The sequence below is a fragment of the Pelodiscus sinensis genome, chromosome 12 (assembly GCF_049634645.1).
Source record: "Pelodiscus sinensis isolate JC-2024 chromosome 12, ASM4963464v1, whole genome shotgun sequence".
NCBI classification, from domain to species: domain Eukaryota; kingdom Metazoa; phylum Chordata; order Testudines; family Trionychidae; genus Pelodiscus; species Pelodiscus sinensis.
The window spans coordinates 16,937,906-16,958,337 of record NC_134722.1 but is presented as its reverse complement, the minus strand read 5'-3'; the positions used below and the strand labels follow the sequence as shown (position 1 = coordinate 16,958,337).

Here is a 20,432-nt window from a genome sequence, read left to right as displayed (position 1 = left end):
TTCCTACTGTCTGAAATCAATACTTCTTGTGGAAATACTATGCTTCTCCCATTCGGGCAAAAGTCCTTTTGTGCAAAAGCTTTTGCGCAAAAGGGCCAGTATAGACAACTCAGATGTGTTTTGCGCAAAAAATCCCTGATTGCAAAAATGGCGATCAGGGCTTTTTTTGCGGAAACGCGCGTCTAGATTGGCACGGACACTTTTCCGCAAAAAGTGCTTTTGCGGAAAAGCGTCCGTACCAATCTAGACACTCTTTTCCGCAAATGCTTTAACTGAAAACTTTTCCGTTAAAAGCATTTGCGGAAAATCATGCCAGTCTAGACGTAGCCTGTCAATTTTGAAACCTTAACTGTTGCCCTTGAATTTGGTCACTTGGCTATAGTAGTAGAAGCATGCACAGGTTGGCCATTTTAAATTTAGTTAGGGACTATGGTTCTGTAGCCTATATTTTGCCCTGGCCAATACTAGGGAGTTTTTTTTTTAAATAACTGCCCTTATTTCAAAATAATATGTGGAGCATCTACACTGCCACGCCTGTTATTTTGAAATAATGGGCTGGTTATTTTGAAATAGAGCGTCCACACTCATTGAACGCTGAATCGCATTTAAGGCCACCAGGAAGCACTTCAGGTGCACTCTCTTCCTGGAGGTGCTGCTTAAGGGTATCTGAGGGTATCCAGCTTAAAGAGATCCCCCTGTACAGCCATGTCTCAGGCTCTCCTCCTTTGCCTACTTCCTTGAAGGACAGCAAAGCCTTTCCTTTGCCTGATGTGGTTGCTCTTGCAGACATCTCAGCACTCTAGCCTTGGAGCCAGACCTGCCTCCCAGCAGTGGACAGCTCTTATATGTCCTAGTGCACCTCCTGCTGCAGTTTCTGTGGGCTGCCTTCCAGGCCCTGCAGGAACAAGAGGCCAAGTTCATTGTGGGGCAATTACTCACCTCTCTCTGTGTGCTGCTCATGCAGATCAACCCCTCCCACCCTCCCCTGCAAATTATGCACCGCCGCTTATGGCGAATGGACACCAGTTCCAACTGGTGAGACTGGATCATCCTGGAGTGGTGGGATGACCGGTATTGTCTCCAGAATTTCTGTATGTGGAAGGACACCTTTCTGGAGGTGTATGAGTGACTTGCCCTTTCCTTCAGTGACAGAACACGCATATTAGACCCACTGTCCCCCTCCAGAAGTGGGTCACCATTGCCATCTTGATACGCTGGACAACTACCAATCTTTCGGAAACCAGTTCAGCATGGGGAGATTGACTGTTGGGTCTGTGGTCATGCAGGTATGGTTCTGCAACTATGGGGGTCTATCGATGGAGCCCATATCCCCATCTGGGCCCCTGAACACCGGGCATCCAAATACATTAACCCCAGATTTGGAGATGTCGTTGGCACCAGCTAAAGTTAGGGAGGTGGGATGGGTTCTCCTCTGGCTTAGGGAAGAGGGCATCAACCTCAGGAGTTCATGATGGTATGTCTCAGTGGTCCTCCAGGTCCTTGCTAACTGCCGTAGTCGGGGAAAGTGCATGACGCCTGTGTCCCTTGAAACTCTAGCCTGTTCCGGAAGCTGCATCCTGGGATCTGTTTCCTCGCTCACACCATCACGGTCAGGGAAATAGTTGCTGCAGGGTTCACTGGGCAGGGATATACTCTCTCTGGAAGGCCTTGTGGGCTCTCCAGTGCCAGCAGATCACACGGGGTCGGGAGGATGGCACAGAAAGTGGCGACTGCTCCTCTCTTGCAGCTGGTCCAGCTCTGGAGAACAAAGAGAAGGGAAATCATCCTGGGAGACACTGTTCATGAAGCCTAGTCCTCATCTCTTCTCCCCAGACCCCAATGAGGTCCAGGATCTCTGCACCAGACCAGGAAGGTGAATACCTCTTCCTTCCCCAGGCAGGGTCCTGGGAGCTGGCTGCCAGCTCCCTTGCAGCCATGCAGGGTTCAGGGGGAGCAACAAGGTCACTAATGGTGGCAGAAAGTACTGGTCTGGCTGCTGCTGTGTCACTTAGGGCTGTCAGAGTTTGCTGTGTGTCACACACTATTTCCCCTGAGGCTACAGCTTTAAGGGCTGCAGGGAAAGGGAAGCTATAGAATTCTGATGAGTGTGGCGAGGGTGGGTAGTAGGGTACCTGTGGGATTTCCTGCAGGCCTTTTATTTCAAAATAATGTCAGCTGCCCTGTCTACACATACCCTATTCCGAAATAGCTATTTCAGAATGAAGGTTACACAATCCAGAATGAGAGGCCTATTATTTTGATGTTATAATATAGGGTATGTCTACACTACAGCACTAATTCGAACTAACTTAATTTGAATTAGTTAATTCGAACTAAGTTAATTCGAACTAGTGCATCTAGAACTAAAAACTAATTCGAATTAGCATGTCCACATTGAGTGGACCCTGAACCGAAGTTAAGGTTGGCCGGAACCAGTGCCAGCAGGGGTTAAGACTTAGAGTGTGGAGCTGCTGTCTCAGGCTAGCCGAGGACTGTGCTTAAAGGGACCCGGCCCCCACCCCGGACAGACAGTTCTCAGGGTTCCCCGCTTGCTTGTCTACCTCAATGAGGGACAACAAAGCAGTCCTGTCTTGGAGTGCCCTGAGTGCCCACACTCGGCACATCACTTACTCCTCCCTAGCCCCCCTTCCGGATGTAAAAAATAAAGGACACGTGTGTTCAAAAATAGAAACTCTCTTTATTTAACAAAAGTGGTGGTGTGGGGGGGGGGGGATTAACCACTGGGGAGACTGGGAAAAGGAGGTGGGAGAGGGGAATAGAGAGGGTGGGAGAGAGGAGGGGGAAACCTGGGAGGAGGGAGATGGAAGGGAGAAGCCAGGGGAAGAAGGAGGAGGGGAAGTATAAAACTATGATATGCCATATCTTCAGTACTGTGTACAGACATGGTCTCCTCACCTCAAAAGAGATGTTTTGGCCTTGGAAAGGGTTCAGAAAAGGGCAACTAAAATGGTTAGGGGTTTGGAACAGGTCCCATATGAAGAGAGGCTAAAAAGACTGGGACTTTTCAGCTTAGTAAAGAGGAGACTGAGGGGGGATATGATAGAGATCTATAAAATCATGAGTGGTGTGGAGAGGGTGCATAAAGAAAAGTTCTTCATTAGTTCCCATAATATAAGGACTAGAGGACACCAAATGAAATGAATGGGTAGCCGGCTTCAAACTAATAACAGAAAGTTATTCTTCACAAAGCAAATAGTCAATCTGTCGAACTCCTTGCCACAGGAGGCTATGAAGGCTAGAACTATAACAGAGTTTAAAGAGAAGTTAGATAAAGTCATGGAGGTTGGGTCTATGGAGTGCTATTAGCCAGGGGGTAGGAACGGTGTCCCTGGCCTCTGTTTGTGGAAGGCTGGAGATGGATGGCACGAGACAAATGGCTTGGTCATTGTCTTCGGTCCATCCCCTCGGGGGTAGCTGGTGTTGGCCGCTGTCAGCAGATAGGCTACTAGGCTAGATGGACCTTTGGTCTGACCCAGTACAGACGTTCTTATGTTCTAAGATCATGGCTCAGGGTCGGGGGTCTCACCATGTGGGGAGCACGGATCCTAAAGGGCCGCTTGCTGCCCCGGCCGCTGTGCAGCGCCGGCGCTGCGATGCTCAGCTGGGTCCCAGCGGGAGCACGGCTCAGCTGGGAGGAGCGCAGAGCGCCACAGAAGGGAAGGGAGAGGAAAGGGGGCGGGGCTAGGTGCCACGCAGGGAGGGGAAGGGGGCAGGGCTGGCCAGAAGGGGGGTGGGAAGCAGAGCTGGGGGAGGATCGGGGGCTGTAGGGGAGAATGGGGGGGTCCAGAGGAAAGTGGAAGAGAAGCAACGCTGGCGGGGGGGCATCCTGGGGTGGGCAGTGGGGCTGGCCAACAGGAAGAGGGTGTGGGAAGCAGAGCTGGGGGGGATCGGGGGCTGTGGGGCTGGACAGGAGGAGGGGGCGGGAAACAGATCTGGCGAGGGGGGGGTGCAGCCATGGGCCGCTTGCCACCGCTTGCTCCCCTGGTGGGCCCTGGCTGAGCACCGCTCAGGTGGGCCTGGTGGGACAGGAAGGGGGGTGGGGCGGTGATGTACATGGCCAGGGGGTGGGGCTGTGTACATCACCGCCCCCCCTTCCTCCTCCCGCCATGGTGCTGAGTGCTGCGCCCCTCAGCCGGGCTGCGGGGGGAGCCAGCAGTACAAGGGGCTGTTTGGGCTCTCCCGGAGTGGAAGGGGAAGGGAGGGTGGTGATGTACACGTCCCCAGCCCCAGCCGTGTACATCACCGACCTGCCCCCCTCCCTCACGGCAGCCCGGCTGAGCAGGCAGCACTCATCCACGCGCCACAGTGGCGGGAAGGGGAGTGGGGAGAGACAGAGGGAAGAGAAAGGCAGGAGGAGGAGAAGAAGAGAAAGGGAGAGTGAGAGGCAGGAGGGGGAGAAGAGAAAGAAAGAGACGGAGAGAGAGGCAGGAGACGGAGGAGAGCTGAGAGAGAGGGGGGGAGGCAGTAGGAAGAGAGAAACAGCAAGAGAGCTCAGGAGAGAAGACCTGAAAATCCCATTTTATGACAGGCTAATTGGCTAGTTTTGAAATAACAGGCTTGTTGTGTAGATGCTTGCAATGTTATTAAAGAATAATGTCTGTTATTCTGGAATAACGCTTCTGTGTAGACGTGCCCTTTGAGAGCTCATGTCACTGTATAGTACTAGGAAAAACATACATGCATACATATGAAAGGGCCACAAAAAAGTTTTTTACACTCATAACAATTTTATCCCATTCCCTTCACTTCAGAACAAATATGTGTTTCCATTCATCTGGGAACATGAATGAGGCACTAATTTTGTAGTTGAAGATCATTCATTCAGAATGCACTTTCACCTTTCATTTAAACTAGCGGCCTGCTATCTCAAACACCTCTACCTACAAAACTGGGTCCTTAGGGCTAGTACTTGATAAGATATATACAAAGAATGAAATTTTTTCAATTCTGTCTTTACCTCTTGAGCATTATTGTACCTTTGGGGAAGAGAGAAGAGGTGCTGCTTATTCACGGTATCTTAGTTTTGGTCATTCATAAAACAAATAGTTTGGATGCATTTACTCTCTATGGTAATAATATTTTGTGTAGAGACCAAATCCTTAACTGATCTCCTAGCGGCAACATAGCCCAGTGGCTAGTAGATTGAGTTTCAGAAAACATGAGTTCTATTGTGGGGTCCATTAATTGACATCTTGACTTTGTATTTCCTCATCTCTAGGATTATATATACCCCCTTTGCAAAGTGTTCTAAGATTGTTGTAAAGTGTTTTGTCAGTAAACTTAGGATATTATTTTTATTGATGTATGTGTGTAATTTATTTCCTTAACTTTTCAAGTGAAGGATGAGCTGAAATCTTAAAAAACCAAAACAAAACAAACCCCTATGTTCAGAACTTTTCTCTTTTGGTACATGAAGGGCTTTGCTGTGTGTTAAATGCTAGCTAGGAAGCCGCTGAAAAACATCTAACCATGAGCAGTAGCCCAGACTATCTTTATTTTTATCTTTATTCAACTCATCTGATGAAGTGGGTTTTACCCATGAAAACTCACGATCCTATATATTTTTGTTAGTCTCCATGGTGCCACTCATTTTTATCTTTATTTTTGTTTCTCTATACTCCATTCCCTTGTGGTGGCTGCTACCATAACAACTTTCTTCAAGACAGAAGAGCAGAAAGTCCATTTCTTAGTGGTGCTGCAACTGATGCTTATCTGTGAATTGGCTTCCGTCTGTGGATTCTGAGGAGCAATTCAAGTGCAATCTCTTTCAAGGAGTCAAATAGCTCACCTCTGACTGCCTGCAAAGTGAGAGCCCTCCTATGAGTATTTGACTCTGTATCTGTTAGGTAAGTAGACTTCTCACAGTGAAAATAGTCCACGAGTCCATCCAAGTCATGCCGTTTCGTGAAATGACTGGGAAGCAGTCCATAGGGACCAAGAGTACCATTTCAGACAATACAGAAATTATTTAAATATTGAAAGGCTCTTATTTATTTCTGGCAGGCTTAATTTTAAATATTCTAATACCAGACCTGACGTACAGCCTCTCAGATTTAATTGCTGATGTTCTTTTAAATTATGTGGGCCAATTCCATGTATGTAGGAACAACGTAAAAGCTCCCATTGTGGGTTTTTTTTATCAGTAAGCTTCAGCGAAATCAGTCCTGATAAATATACAGTGGGTCATCAGACAATGAACATTAATTTTCTTGTCTCTTTCTTTGATGTTGAGATCAGAAATGATCATAATGATTTCATCAGATGAGTCAAAAACTACTTATTATTGTTTTGTGATGTGGGCAATTCACTACTGAAAGTTCTGTTTGTTTAAGCCCAAAGGGTAGACACAGTCTTCATGCTCCAAAGGTGAAAAGCTTTATTTAATGAGGCTTCAAAGCATAGAAAGGAAGACGTATTTGAAACAAAACAAAGCAAAAAAAAAACTTTATATGGCATGCTACTGTTTAAAAGAGATATTGGGGGAAATCCAATCTCAAGACAATTTTCTGAAACCAGAAAGAAAACAATGCAATTGCCGAGAAAGCAATCAGACACTTTTTTTTTTATACTACATGTCTTGATTTTTAATAGAGATAGCTTTATCTCTCAAGACACAATTTGATATTCAATGTAATATTTCTGGAGACTACAAAGAACTTTCAAATGGCTCTGTTAGGATTTCAAAATCAGGTAATTTAAATATAAAAAGCTGTTGACGAAGAAAAATCCTTCAGTATTGCAAACTGCAAGATCTATTTTCTTGCTGGCATATACCGGTATAACTAACATTAAACAAATTTATGAGTTAGGTATGTGTGTATACCAGTCATTTCCAGAATTTAGTTCCTTTTTAGCCCACCGGTAAGCACAGAGAGATTTCCTGAGTCATGGTATTCCTTTTTTGAAGATAAGATCAAATTTTGAAAAGGTATATAAGGTAAAATATTTTTCCCAAGAAATTATATCCTTTAGCAGGTAAGCTAAACAGCATTATTTGGAATCTCTAGATCATGGCAAAGAAGTAATAGGAAACCAAGTATGCATTTTTTGCTATAATTGTGCATGCACATCTATCTAATTTTATCTTATAAAACAATAATGAATTGCATTGCTGGAAAAGAATATTCAATTTGCAGATGCCAGAATTTCATCCTATTCCATGACCTTGAGAGTAAAATAAATGTTAACCATTTAAATTTAAATGTTAAGCATTTAAATTTCCTCAATCATTAATACAGCTGCTGAGGCCTTATCTTATTAGTATACTTCAAAACACAGGGACACAATTGTGTCCTAGTTTAGTTTAGATTTCCATGTGTTATGATTTTAAACAGTAAGTTATCTAAAAATAAAACTAGTTGTTTACTGCTCTGAGATATATCTTAATCAGTCAACCGAATGGAAATATATCTCATCATGTCATATAGCTGACATACCTTAATGCTCTATCATGTTACATTTTTGAAAGTGTCACGTTGGAGAAAAATTCATAGTGTTTTGGGAGCAATCTAATCCTGCTTCCTGACAGCCTTTAAATATGGTCTATTATACGTCTGATAGAAGCAGAGAATAAGATTCTCTTTTTTTTAAATTATTCAGTTTTTGCATTTGTACCCAGAAATAGGTCTGTTTATTTTTTGTTTTGCTGCCTACCAAAAATATATATTTCTTTTACAGGAAAAGAGGAAGGGAGTACCACAAAATATCTACTATTCAATAGTTCTACCCTCCACTCCAAAATATTCATATGTTCCTTTTGTCTTAGCATGGCTAGCTTCATGGCTCTATAGAGCTATAAAGCTACTATGTGTGTGACTGAGGTATAAATGATCTGTCATTAAAATATCAAGGATTCATAATTTCATTATAGATATTTAAAATCTCATTGGCTTTATTACTGTCAGCATCCTACTAAATATAAATACATCTTACTCAGTGTTTTGGCATAAATAAAATAGAACTGATTATGGAAGCATAACAGCAACATTTCAGCAAGCATATTACTTTTTTTTTAGGCCATCACCTTACTGAAGGGTATGTTTTGGTTTTTTTCCTGTCATGAAATGCATTTAGGGCCCAGCTGTGTAAGGCAGAAGATGCACCAATAAAGCAACCTCAGTGGCTGGAATCATTATACCTTTGTAAGGAATTAACAGTTGAAATCCTAGTAAAGGTAATGGTAACTCCATTCATGGCAGTGGGAGAGGATTTCAAGCTATAACTATTGAGGCAGTCTGAGGAGCAGCGCTTGTTGTTGTTTTGGTAAGGGGCAACGAATTCCACCCTTGCCCTACCTACACCTACCTCATTTGGAGCAGGTTGCATGGCCTTCCCTTTTATATGCTACTGGAAGATTTACCTAGTGGTTTTCGTTTCCTCAATTCAGTTAAATGTTAGTGTTTTGGAAAATAATCTGAAAATGTGCATGTGTCATTTAAATGTTTGCTTTGGGCTGTGGCTGGGGGGATGAGGAGTTCAGTAGGCAGACAGCCCGAGGCAGACAGTACTACCTCAGCCCTTTCTCACCCTCTCTTATCCTAGGAGCTCTTGAACAGACAGACAGACAAACTCACATATACTTTTGGGATACTAAAATAGCGCTGCAGTGTAGATGTAGTAGGTTGAGCCTCTCTAGTCCAGACCTCTCTGGTCAAACAACATCCCTGGTCTGGCATAATTTTAGTTATTCAGATGTCCACTTATGGTTGGTGTGGTCAAAATTTACACAGTCCCATAAACTTTGTTTACAGCCATCAGTCCTGGCTCTCAGTGTAGCTCTAATTTACCTTTAAATGTCTTCTAAGAACCCAGTAACCAGCGGAAGTGTTTGTAATGCAGCTAGACCATATAGTCAATTTCAGCAAATTCTTTGGTTCAACATCAGTGAGGTCCCAAGGGTGCCAGACTAGAGAGAGTCAACTTGTACTTCATGGTCATCTGAAGAAGTGGGCTGTGCCCACAAAACATATACATGTTTTGTTAGTCTATAAAGTGCTACCAGACTATTGGTTGTTTTTTCAGTTTACCTGTACAGACTAACTTAGCTACCCCCTGAACCTTCACCCACTTTTTCTGTTTCCATGAAACATTTAGGATTCAACAAAGCAACATTTTCAAATAAAAAATGTTTTGTGGATTTCTTTTTTTTTTCATCAGCTGTACCCAGGATACCACTGGCATCCAGAGAAATTATCATTTATTTTCCAAAAAAGTCAGTTACAGGCAGTCCCCGACTTACGCGGATCCGACTTATGTCGGATCCGCACTTATGAACGGGGCTTTTCTCGCCCCGGAGCTCGCGGGCGGCGGGACCGCCCAGAGCGCAGCGGTCCCGCCACCGTGTCCCCCAGGGCGAGAAAAGCTGCTCCGGGTCTCCCTGGTGTGCACAGCAGGGAGAGAGGAGCAAAGCCGCAGTGGCGGGGGGGTCCCCCGCCTGTGTGGCTTTGCTCCGGGGCAAAGGAGCAAAGCCGCGCGGGCAGCGGGGTCCCGCCGCCTGTGCGGCTTTGCTCGGGTCTCCCTGGTGTGCTGGGGGGGACTCCCCCCCAGCACAGCAGGGAGACAGGAGCAAAGCCGCAGAGGCAGCGGAACCTCTGTGGCTCCGCCGCTTTGCGCAGGTCTCCCTGGTCTGCTGGGGGAGGAGGGGGCACAGCTAGTGCGCCCCTCCCCCCAGCAGACCAGGGTTTTGTTGCGGGGCGCCTGGGGTAGAGCAGCTGGGGTGCTGCCGGGTTCGTCCTGCGGGGACCTACCCGGCAGCGCCCCAGCTGTTCTGTCCCAAGAGTCCAGATTCAGCCGCTGTTGAAACTGATCAGTGGCTGATTCCAGGAAGCCGGGGGCAGAGCAACTCTGCCTAGGGCTTCCTGTAGTCAGCCACTGATCAATTTCAGCAGCGGCTGAATCTGGAGCCAGTTCCGACTTACATACAAACCTATAGTCCCTATCTTGTACGTAACCCGGGGACTGCCTGTATCCATTATCTCTAGGAGCAGAGAATTCTGGAGGGGAAAAAAGACATCAACATTATGAATTTTACTTAAACTTTAGTTTTTAAATACAGATTTCCAGGAGAATTCATTATCGTAGCTTACTATCATAGGGTATGTCTACGCTACCCTCCTAGTTCGAACTAGGAGGGTAATGTAGGCATACCACACTTGCAAACGAAGTCCGGGATTTGAATTTCATTTGCATAAGCGGGGCGCCGCCATTTTTAAAACCCCGCTGGTTCAAACCCCGTGCAGCACGGCTACACGGGGCACGAACTAGGTAGTTCGAACTAGGAAGCCTAGGAAGCCTAGTTCGAACTACCTAGTTCGTGCCCCGTGTAGCCGCGCTGCACGGGGTTCGAACCAGCGGGGTTTTACAAAATGGCGGCTCCCCGCTTATGCAAATGAAGCCCGGGAAATTCAAATCCCGGGCTTCATTTGCAAGTGCGGTATGCCTACATTACCCCGCTAGTTCGAACTAGCGGGGTAGTGTAGACATACCCATATAGATGCTTAATCAAGTCTTTGTCATTCCAACCACCTTTCATCTCACCTGTCACATAGACTTTTCCCTTCTTGAAGTTATGCCTGTAGGAAGCAAGAGTTCAGAAAAGAGCAATTGACCTTATGGTATCATCATGGATATAAAATGGAAATGATATGTTGACAGCTTGAAGTATCAATACTCTATCATATAACCTGAGGTGTTTCCTATGGACTTGGGATCATTTCACATACTATAGCTCTAATATGTCTTGGCATCTGTCTTAAAATACATGAACTGTGATTTAAGATCTATGATAAAATCTTGCACATTCAGTATATTTGAAGCACCACTTCTTTTCTGGCCAGAGAGCACAACAAATATAAAAGGCTTGAGTAAGCAGTGTGGCAATTTGAAAGACATATCAGAGATGCATTATGTCAATGGTTCAGTATAACTATTTTATCTCCATACAGGTTGGACCTCCTGGGTCCAGCAGTCTCAGGACCTGACCAGTCCCAAACCAGGGATTTTGCTAGCCCAGGGAGGTCAACACTAGCCCCTATGCTTCCAGCCTTCAGGCTCTTCCCCTGACTGCCAGCCCAACAGGGCTGTCATCTGCTGGTCCCCTTCTGCCAGACCTGAGGCATCCCTACCAACCCTACCACCACTGACCCTGCAGGACTCCTAATCACCACCACCGCTGCCCTGGCCCAGCCAGTCTCCCGGTCCAGGCAGGGTTCCTAGCTGCTACTTCTTCTATTGCCAGCCCAGCTAGGCTCCCAGTCCTGGCAGGACTGCCAGATATGCTGCTGCTCACCAGATGCTAGCCCCATTGCCACCAGCCCGGCAGGGCTCCTGGTCGCTGGCCCTTCTGCCATCGGACTCCCAGCCACTGAGGCTCTCTGGCAGACACACACAGTTTAGGGAGGTTCAATCTGTATTAAAATATTAATACAAATTGCTGTGGTTGCAGATTTTATAGCTAAGTCATGTATGTGTTTCCATTCTGTGTTTGAGGAATCACACTAAGATCTAGCAATGTGAGAGACTGAAGCTGATAACTTCCAAAAGCAGAGAATAAAAAGGGAGGAAATTGCAGATGAAAGCAATTCAGAGGAAGGCATGGAAAATCTGTAAATGCGGATGTTTAAGAGCCCACCAAGTAGAATGGATATTTATTTTCTTGAGAGCTCAAACTCTGTCTGTGCTGTCATCTTGGACTTGTACTCCCTGCAAGGAACATCTCTGAAAGCAATCTTTCCCTTAAAGACCTAGAACTCAGTTGATTGACACTTCAAAGGTCACTCCCAGAAGAACTGTGTTCCAATCAATGCTTATACCAGCTTTGAATTCTTGATCATTAACCCACGAGTGCCAAATCTTCATTATATGAAGGCCCTGGTCTACACAAGGACTTTATATTTAAATAATTAACCCCTCTGAAAGTTGAATTTATAAACCAAGCTCGTTATTTTGAAATAATGGGCTGAGGATTTCAGAATCTGTACTCCTGCTTTTCATCAGGAGTAATGCTAATTTTGAAATAGTTGTTTCGAAATAATGGTAGCCTAGATTTGCTGGTGTTGCTATTTTGAAATAATTGGCCTCTGGAGGCCTCTCGCAGCTGCTGCTCTGACTGATCTGCCACACCAGGCATCTCCACTGCTCTCCTTCTTCTGCAGAGCTGTAAAAGTCCCAGGAGTGGGAGAAGGGATTGTCCCACATGGCCATCTTCACAAGCCCTGCACAAGGAAGTACCACAGGGAGGCATGAGATACCCCAGTGTTCCCTTAGACATCCTGATGGCTGCCAGCACTTCTGCTGTTCCCATGGCCTCCACTTCCCAGGGATGCAGAAGAGCTCCAGCCTGGACTGGTGTGGAGATCTTGGACTTCATCGAAGTGTAGGGGAAGAGTCCAACCTCCAGGATCTCTGCACCAAGAAAAGAATGCAAATATCTACAGCAGAATCACCACCAGCCTGGCCAAGAAAGGGCACACCAGGATCTGCGACCAGTGCCGCATGAAAATAAGAGCTGCAACAGGCCTACCACAAGGCCAGAGACCAGATGTTCATCCTAGCTCCCTCCCACCCACCCTCACAGGAAAGTCTTCCCCTTGTAGCACCATGGATAAGTACCCCTTTTGGCTGAAAAACACTAAAGGTATGTCTACACTACAACGTTAATTCGAACTAATGGATGTTAGTTCAAACTAACTTTAATAGGCGCTACACTAGCGCTCCGCTAGTTCGAATTTAATTCGAACTAGCAGAGCGCTTAGTTCGAACTAGGAAAACCTCATTTTATGAGGATTAAGCCTAGTTCGAACTAGCTAGTTTGAATTAAGGGGTGTGTAGCCCCTTAATTCGAACTAGTGGGAGGCTAGCCCTCCCCAGGTTTCCCTGGTGGCCACTCTGGCCAACACCAGGGAAACTCTATGCCCCCCTCCCAGCCCCGGACCCCTTACAGGGGCACGGGCTGACTACGGTGCCTGTGCCAGGTGCAAGCCTGCCAGCACCCAGCCAGCAGACCCTGCACCTGGCACGGATCGAGCAACCCACCCGATGCCCCCCAGCCCTCCCCCTCTTCCCGGGACCAGGCTGGCAGCTCCCGGGAGCTTGCCCGGGACCGCAAGAGGCGGGCACCTGCCTGGGCTAGTGCGGATATCGTGGACCTCGTCTACGACCTCCGCACTAGTCACAGGAAAGTGGCCAGCTAGGGCAGGAGAGCTGCCAGCCTGGACACCCAGGAGTAGGTGTGCATGAAAATCAAGGTGGTCCACTGAGACCCCCGACCCTGAGCCCTGAGCTTACAATGGCCGTACTGGGTCAGACCAAAGGTCCATCTAGCCCAGTAGCCTGTCTGCTGACAGTGGCCAACCCTAGGGACCCTGGAGGGGATGGACCGAAGACAGTTACCAAGCCATTTGTCTCGTGCCATCCCTCTCCAGCCTTCCACAAACCTTGGGCAGGGACACCACTCCTACCCCCTGGCTAATACCACTCCATGGACCCAACCTCCATGACTTGATCTCACTTCCCTTTAAACTCTGTTCTAGTTCTAGCCTTCACAGCCTCCTGTAGCAAGGAGTTCCACAGGTTGACTCTTTGCTTTGTGAAGAACAACTTTCTGTTACTAGTTTGAAGCCTGCTACCCATTCCTTTCCTTTGGTGTCCTCTAGTCCTTCTTTATGGGAACTAATGAAGAACTTTTCTGTATGCACCCTCTCCACCCAACTCCTGCTATTAGAGACCTCTATCCTGTCCCTCCTCCGTCTCCTCTTTTCTAAGCTGAAAAGTCGCAGTCTCTTTAGCCTCTCTTCATATGGGACCTGTTCCCAACCCCTGATCATTTTAGTTGCCCTCCGCTCTCCCAGCCTCTCTCTTCCCCTCTCCCACCTCCTTTTCCCAGTCTCCCCCAGTTTTGTTCAATAAAGACAGATTTCATTTTGGAAGACACGTTATCTTTATTTTGTAAATCAAGAAGAGGGGCTAGGGAAGGATAAGTGGAAGGAGGTGGGGGAGGAATGGGGTACGCGCCCCCGATGGGGAGGACTGGGCTGGCTCTGTGGGCTTCTGGGGGTGGAAGCTCTCCTACAGCCCCCCAATTACCCCCTCTCCCCAGATGGCAGCCTGCGGCAAGTACAGCCGGTCTGATGGCTGAGTGCTGTGATGTGTCCAGTGTGGGTAGTCCGGGCAATCCAAGCCAGGACTGCTTTGCAAGCGGGGCACCTTCTGAGAACTGTCTGTCCGGGGTGGGGTTCGGGACCCTTTAAGCACAGCCCTCGGCTGAGACAGCATCTCCACCCTCTAAGTCCTCCTCTGATGCCCTGCCGGCACTGCTTCCGGCCATCCTTAAGCCTGGTTCAGGGTCCACTTAATGTGGACATGCTAGTTCAAATTAGCAAAATGCTAATTCGAACTAGTTTTTTAGTCTGTATCCGTTAGTTCGAATTAGCTTAGTTCGAATTAACTAATTCGAACTTAGTTCGGATTAACGTAGTAGTGTAGACGTACCCAGAGGCATAGTGATTGGGGGTAGAATGGGGATGTGTGTGCATCTATGGACCTGCAGTTGGGAAAGCCCATAGCGGCAAAGCTGTCAACAATGCTGTCCACATTGCCTATAGTGACAACCTTCCAGAGCAGGAGATGGTTGATGGCCTTGGCTACCTGCATAATCACAGTCCCAACTGTGGATTTCCCCGTAGTGAACTGGTGAGCCACATACAGAGCTCCAGGGAGGTGACTTTCTGCATGTGGAAGTTCTGCAGCCATGGCTGATCGTCCCATCCTTGCAGGACAATGTGGTCCCACCAGACCGAACTGGTCTCCTACTGCCAGAAACAGTGTTCCATGGTGTCCAGGGGATTGAGGGGGATGCATAGCAAAAGGAGTGCCAGGACCTGGATGAGCTGGGCCTGCAGGCCATGCTGGGGTTTGTCCTCCTCGTCCTCATTCTCATCCTGCTGGAGCAACATGCAGGTTGTTTGGGAGTATTGTGCCAAGAAGCACATCACAAGGCCCATGAGCCTGGCACTGCTTTGTAGCAGCTCTGGCTCCATGGTGTCAGTGTTGTGTCATCTGCGCAGGCAACCAGAGCACAAAAAGGTGAATGTCCCATGAGTGTGGAGTCATTGGAGGAGTGACTTGTGAGATACAGCCATAGAGAGGAGCGTCTGCAAGCATGTGTCATAGCTTGCTAGACCAAGCAACCACAGGAAGTATCCGTCCTCCTGGTGTCCTCCCCAGAGTACTTCTGGGTGTTCTAAGTCTGAGACAAACGCCGTTCAGTGTGGACACTCTATTTTGGACTAATTCAAACTACTTTTGAGGCTTCCCTGTAATGAGGACACTCTAGTTCAACTTTTCTTAATTGGGAGTTATTAAGTCAAAATTACTAATTTTGAAATAATTTCCAAGTGTAGACATGGCCTTAGAAACTAAAAGATTTGTTAGGGCATAATTTTATATATCGCATAATTTAAAAATAAACTGTTTATCAGAGTGTGTAAGTAAGGGCTGGGGATAGCAAGTGATGGACAGGAGGAAAATAGAGAGGGTGGGGCTTCAAGGAAGGGGCGGGGCTTAAAGGAAGGGGTGGGGTGGTAGATCTTCACCTGTTCTGAGATTTAAAAAGTGATCTTGGATATAAAAAGGTTGGAGACCACTGCCCTAGTTCGAAGTAGGGAGGCTAATGTAGACATTCAAAGTTGCAAATGAAGCCCGGGATTTAAATATCCCGGGCTTTATTTGCATGTTCCCGTCTGGTTGCCATTTTTAAATTCCACTAGTCTGAAGTAACTGCCTGTGGCTACATGTGGCAGTAAAACAGCAATTCGAACTAAGTCCTTAGTTTGAATTAACTGTTACTCCTCATGGAATGAGGTGGACTAGTAGAATTTAAAAATGGCGACCGGACGGGAACGTGCAAATAAAGCCCGGGATAGTTCGATCTAGGGGGCTAGTGTAAACATACCCCTAGACATGCTGAACTGGAGTCTTAATTCCCACACCAAATTCACATGGATTACTTTGAATCATGTGGTTCCTCTGCTTCACTACCAAAAAATGGTCCTTCCGTTTCTCTATGAAACTATAGACAATTCCATTGCATCTACACTGTTTCCCAAGAGTGTGTGTGTTTCATTTTGAATTACTTACTAAGTAATTATGAGACACAGAAACCTACAAAAGGATCAGATTCTTGGTCATACTGTGGCAACTTTGTATTCCTGTGGTGGCACAGTATACCTCAGCTAGCTAATTATGGCCAGATTTTCAAAAGTGCTCAGAACACAGCAGCATCCACTGAGAACAAAGGGAGTTGCACTGTGTCTTGAAAATCTGGATATTAATTGCCCATGCACTGGGTTGTCATAGAGATCTCATAGCATCTATTATATCTCTCACATTTGGTCTCTGGTAAAGAGCATGTGTGGGAGTAAAAAAGGGCAAAGCCTACAATATTTATGTCCCTTTTGCAATCCCTGGCTGCTGGAGGAGGGTTAGTAACAGCCAGCACAGTTCACAACAATCTTCACATTGCTCTAATCTGAGGCAGAGGCAGGCCTAATACTAAGCCTGGGATGGCAGGGCTCAACCAGACTGTTGATAAGGATCACAGACTATTCCTCATTCACCACTCAGGATCCAGCCCATAATGTTTAGCAAACCTACAGAAGACAGCATTTCTTGGAAGTATTTTGCACTTCATAACTGTAGCTCTCCATTCACATACAACAGTGGTCTCCAACCTTTTGGGGCTGCTGGGCGCCCGGGGGTGGGGCCTCTCACGCACCACGTGCCCGGGGGCGGGGCCAGCCCAGATTTGTTCAGTGGGCGCACATAAATGGCCGAGCGGGCACCATGGCGCCTGCAGGCACCGTGTTGGGGACCACTGATGTACAGTATCTAAAAAAGATTTAAAACATCTTAGGAAGAGAGGGAGTCTTCAGACTTGTGACACAGTTGGTTTCTTTGAATTGCATTGTAAGTTGTAATGTTGTAAGTCAAACCACTTTTCCCATAAGAATCAATGGTATAAAGAGGGGATTAGGTCCTTGATCAAGGCTTGATACACTATTTTCACCACAGTAACCTAGATTTTGTACTAAAAGAATTAGGGTATGTCTACACTACTCCGCTAGTTCGAACTAGCGGGGTAATGTAGGCATACCGCAATTGCAAATGAAGCCCGGGATTTGAATTTCCCGGGCTTCATTTGCATAAGCGGGGCGCCGCCATTTTTAAATCCCCGCTCGTTCGAACCCCATGCCGCGTGGCTACACGCGGCACGAACTAGGTAGTTCAAACTAGGCTTCCTAGTTTGAACTACCGTTACTCCTCGTGGAACTCCCGCGCGGCACGGGGTTCGAACGAGCGGGGATTTAAAAATGGCGGCGCCCCGCTTATGCAAATGAAGCCCGGGAAATTCAAATCCCGGGCTTCATTTGCAATTGCGGTATGCCTACATTACCCCACTAGTTCGAACTAGCGGGGTAGTGTAGACATACCCTTACAGATGACTAATGTTGCAACAATGTATTTCTATACACTGTATTTTGAAAACCATATTCAAATAAATATATCAATTTTCATGTGCTTGGACTTTCCAGAATTCATCAGGCCAGGGAGAACCGTGCACATGCTAAGCTTTAGCCAATTACTGTTCAAGCTTTCTGATTGGCTCCCAACCCTAGGTTCAGCCAATAAGAACAAGCAACAAAGTCACCTAGCAACAAGCTACTGTGCTGACTCAAAGCCTAGCAGAAGCTACTCCTTCCAGCTTCATACCAGTATATCCCAACAAGGAAGTTATTTCAAGTGAACTTTATGCAAATTGAGCATCTTAAGGGTGAAACAAGCATCAAAGGGGTAAAATGGGAAGTCAATTGAAAAACATCCTAATTGGCATCTGTCATGTTATTAGATTCTAAAGATCACTGTTGAAACCTTGGGGGGAGCGGGGTATTTGCACCAAAATTTGGTAAAAGGAGGCCATGTGAGGTGTCACATGAAAGCTTGTATTCTACTGATTCTGTATATGCTATTCATGTACTTGTATAATATCTGTATGTGGAGTTATAAATACGTATTCTGTGCTGGAAAATTCTCTGTCTGGGGCAGAGCAATGTGCCAGGAATGTTTGTTCGATGGCTATGCTGATGAGCGAGGCTCCAGGGACAATAGATCTCTGAATGCCAAAGACACACCTGAGGAATGAATCTGGATGCCTGCAGACCACCCAGAATGATTGCTGGCTTTGGACAGATACTGACCATGTGACTTGCCACAACTTGAAAGATGCCAGGAGAGGTATATAAGTTCCATGTGGCACTCTCTATCTTGTCTTGAGTTCAGCTCCTGATCCCAGATGCAGCCTTGCAGGGAAAAATGAGCCGGGAACACATCCTGACACCAGAGCCTTTTAAGATAGCGGTTGTAATATCTCTGCTAAGAGCCTGCATTGAGAACTTGGTGATTTGATGCATGTAATGTATTCTCCCTAACAACCTTACTCTCGTGCTCTTCTTTCTTTTAGTAATAAACCTTTAGATCTTAGATTCTAAAGGATTGGCTCAGCATGATCTTGTGGGTAAGATCCAGAGTAAATTGACTGGGACCTGTGGCTGGTTTCTTGGAACTGGGAGAACCTGTTCAGAGTAGGTGCAGGGCCGGACAGAGGCATGGGCGAGCCAGGCAGCTGCCCAGGGCGCCAACTGATGGAGGGTGCCTGATGGCAGCTGTAAGGGGCGTATGGCCACGCACCCAGCTTCCGCAGTGCCAGCCTGCCTGCATCTCCGTGGTGCCGGTTAGCAACGCCCTTCCCCCCACGGCCGCAGGGCCCTACACGGACTGGGCCGTGCTTCTGCCATGCGCCCTAGGGGAGGACCCCGGGCTGCGCGCCAGAGGCCATAGCTGGGCCGTGCATGTGCCATGCACCCCAGGGCGAGCCCCGGGCTGCACGCCAGCAGCTGTAGCCGGGCTGCGCATGCACCGTGCACCCCAGGGGTGGGACTGGCAAAATACCTTGGGCCGGCCCTGGGTAGGTGAGGTTAGGCCCGGGGATGAATGGGGCACAGGAAGAGCTGGGGTGTGAGAAGGGTTTTGCTCGTGAGGCTTCTGGCTGGCCAGACTGGCAGCTGAAGCATTCAGTGTGACTGGTTTGTGACCTGTTTGGGAAGGTCTCCAGTCTGGGACTGTCATGAATCTCCTGTCCCATATGGACCTGGACCACACTGAGGAGACCCTCCTCTGGGATGCAGAAGCTCTACCCTTGCCCCCAAACTTTTTTGGGGACAGGCAGATTTGGAGGCATGAGATGAGTTCTGACTGGTGGGACCAGTTTGTCATGCAGCTCTGGGATGATGAACACTGCCTTCCAGATGCGGAAGGCCATGTTCCTGGATCTGTGTGCTTGGCTCGCCCCTGCTCTGGAACACCAGGAGACCCACCTGCGGCCTGCCATCCCCCTGCAGAAGCAGGTCACAATCGTCCTGTGGAAGGTGGCCACCCCTGACAGCTACCACTCTATGGGGCATCAGTTTGGCGTAGTGAGGTCTACCGTCGGGGCTCTCTTGATGGAGGTAAGTCACTCTCAGGGAACAGGCTCTGCTGAGTGGTGGAGTTGAGAAAGGAGGACCGCCAGGCAAGGGCAAGAGGGAGAGGGGGATGGAGTGGCACTTGGAGGCTGCTCCTTGGCCACCCCTACACTGATGAGGGGGAAGGGAGCATCCTGACAAGGGGAGAGGTGGGGTGGGAGGGGGGATGGGTCTCCCCCCAAACTCTCTTTTAACTGTTCACCTGTTTATCCACAGAGTAAATGCGTCTGTCAAAAATAAAGATTTTGTAACATAATGAAATGTCCTTTAACTGGGGTGGTAGGGGACTGAAAACCTGGAGAGGGGAGGGGGACTGAAAACCTGGAGGTGAAAGGGGGAATCAAGAGGGCCGCTGCTTCTCTGAGCACAGGGTTCTGCCACCGTTCTCTGTCCTGGCATCTCCACGGCCTTGGGATCGGGTGGAGCAAGACCTAGTCCTTGCCTGGGCAGGAGGGGAGGGCAGCAGTTGTGCCTGTGAGGGCTCGGTAGCAGGAGGGGCTGGGGGGGAAGAGGGGGCTGGAGAAGCAGGGGGGAAGAGGGGGCTGGAGAAGCAGCGGGGGAAGAGGGGACTGGGGGGAATGGGGGGAGCTGGAAGAGCAGGGGGAGCAGGGGCCTGGCATGCAGGAGGAGTGGTGCCCATGACAGGGGCAGGCAAGGTGAAGAGCTCCCTCATTGTGGCACAGATCTCCGTGCACTGCTGGACCAGCTCTTCCAGCAGCCTGGTGAGCCACTCAGCTTCTGCCTGTGTCCTTTGCTGGAGGGTCCTGTTGAGGTCCTGCAGGGCCTCAATGTACTCCCTTAGCAGGTCCGTGTAGACCCGCCAGTGCCTGTGGGTGC

At 47.9% G+C, this 20,432-nt stretch overlaps 1 long non-coding RNA gene across 1 annotated transcript in view; it reads right to left on the bottom strand.

Annotated features, from left to right (window-relative positions):
* Nucleotides 1-287: 287 nt before the first annotated feature.
* The window catches only part of LOC142831061 (uncharacterized), a 36,184-nt gene continuing 16,039 nt past the window's right edge, over nt 288-20,432 (bottom strand). Inside the window, exons 2-3 of the long non-coding RNA XR_012906676.1 lie at nt 1,458-1,758; nt 288-895 (exon numbers count right to left, since the gene is read on the bottom strand). This is a non-coding gene — a long non-coding RNA (uncharacterized LOC142831061). The remainder of the gene's footprint in view (nt 896-1,457; nt 1,759-20,432) is intronic.